Source organism: Cyprinodon variegatus, unplaced genomic scaffold, assembly GCF_000732505.1.
Source record: "Cyprinodon variegatus isolate N-32 unplaced genomic scaffold, C_variegatus-1.0 Scaffold1399, whole genome shotgun sequence".
Taxonomy (NCBI): domain Eukaryota; kingdom Metazoa; phylum Chordata; class Actinopteri; order Cyprinodontiformes; family Cyprinodontidae; genus Cyprinodon; species Cyprinodon variegatus.
Genome location: NW_015151852.1, coordinates 18,825 through 20,940, shown reverse-complemented (window position 1 = coordinate 20,940; position 2,116 = coordinate 18,825).

The following is a 2,116-nucleotide window of genomic DNA, read 5'->3' as shown; positions in this document are numbered from 1 at the left end:
AAACATTTCTAGAGAAATAAAGCCGCTGTCACACATGGTTTAGCCTGACGTACAGAAAAAAACTCGAACTTCCAGGTTCAATTTACTTTACTTCAAGGATTATAAACCTTCAATGATTGATGGGAAGGTTTGAACAGGATCCAGTGCAGTTAGCCCCGCCCACATGCTGACAGAGATGCCCAATGTCCTTTTCTGACATTTAAGGCTAGTTTTGGTTTCCAGACAACAGCAGCTTTATATATATATGTGTGTATGTATATATATATATATGTGTGTATATATATGTCAGAACGGCTAATTAAAATATTTAAACATTTCTAGAGAAATAAAGCCGCTGTCACACATGGTTTAGCCTGACGTACGAAAATTTGGCACAAACACTGGCGTAGGTTAGGTAAGTTATGAGCATGCTAAAACATGCTAATGTCAACATATGGCGCCAGCGTCTGCCATCCATGGGCCATCGGTTCCAGGTCAGTTATCTGATGGTCGACATACGTTAAAGTCTTAGACTTTATCATCATTCATGCCAACGTGTTTGTTTTTCAGAACAGGTCATTAAGTCAGAGAGGATTCAGGTGTTTTTTTTTTTAATCATAAATGTTTGAATTATTTTCATCCTCTATATCCTGGAACCAGAAGAGAAATATCCTGGAAGGACCCTGCTGCCATCTTCAACATTTCCTGCTTTTAAAGCCAGAATAAAGGAATACCGTCTGATAAAATGGGAGGCCTCTCCATCCTCTCATTAACCAATCAAAGCCTTCAGCTCGAGCTTTAAGGTCATCTCAGGTCTTATGAGAAGTTTCTAGAACAGTCAGGAACCACAGCGGCTTCATTTCTCTCATTTTCTAAAAGTTTCTAACAGAAACGCCTGGAAAACTTAACCTTTTGTTAAATCTGTTTTTAAACCTTCATCAATTTAAAGTGAAACTAAAAGTTTTCTGATATAAAGCGATGGCTGGAATTCCCCAAACATTCCCGTATGAGCATCAGGTCAACCCACACCCTGAGCGGGAGCGCCGCCCCGCCACAGGTCACGTGACTCACAGAAAGTGAAACTTGGCTGCAGCGTTCAGCCTTGTGTTGTTTTTCAGGATGATGTCATTTTTACTAGATGAAGGTTTTTTTTACCTTCCAGATTATTCCGTCTAATCTAATCCCACGTTTAACTTTTTTTTTAAACATTTAGCTCAGCTGTGGAGAAAAGGATCCTCCTGCAACCTTTATCTGTTGCCGTGGCACCAGTGGTGTCCAGAGCTGTTGCCATGGGGGCCAGTTGAAAGAACTGTGCGGCTACCAAATGAGGACAGGTTTTATTAGGATTGAGGCGTTAAAAACAATCTTACAGTGAGAAGCAGAGCGGCTGAACTTCCAGACTAAAGGAACCAACACATCATACATATATATATATAAAGCTGCTGTTGCCTGGAAACCAAAACTAGCCTTAAATGTCAGAAAAGGTTCAGAGTGGTCATCTCTGTTAGCACGTGGGCGGGGCTAACTCTGCACTGGATCCTGTTCAACCCTTCCCATCAATCATTGAAGGTTTATAATCCTTGAAGTAAAGTAAATAGAACCTGGAAGTTTGTGTTGAACTGAGTCAGAATAAAGATTTTAATCATCCGTCGCTCTTTTTAAACAAGCTCTGTCAGTGAGAGTTGCTTCCTAATATTTCCTGAACATGAATCTGATTCCTGCGTTCTGCACCAACCCATTAAGGCTGACTCTTAACTTTCTGCTTCTCAATGCAGAAAAAAAAAACAGAAGTTATAGTCTTTGGACCTGAGTCAAGGCTGGACTATTGTAATGCTTTCATTTCAACTCAGTTTATTTCTATAGCTCCAATTTACATCATGTCATCTCAGGTCACTTTCCAGTTGACCAGATCATCCAGTCAGATTGATTCAATTCTGTCTAAGGAAAACCAGTTGATTGCATCGACTCATTGACTCTTCAGCAATCCCTCACATTAAGCATGCTTGTAGCGACAGTGGAGAGGAAAAACTCCCTTTGAACAGGAAGAAACCTCCAGCAGAACCAGGCTCAGTGTGAGCGGCCATCTGCTGATGCCGACTGGAGTTCCACGAGACAGAAGCAGACATAGAAATAGAGG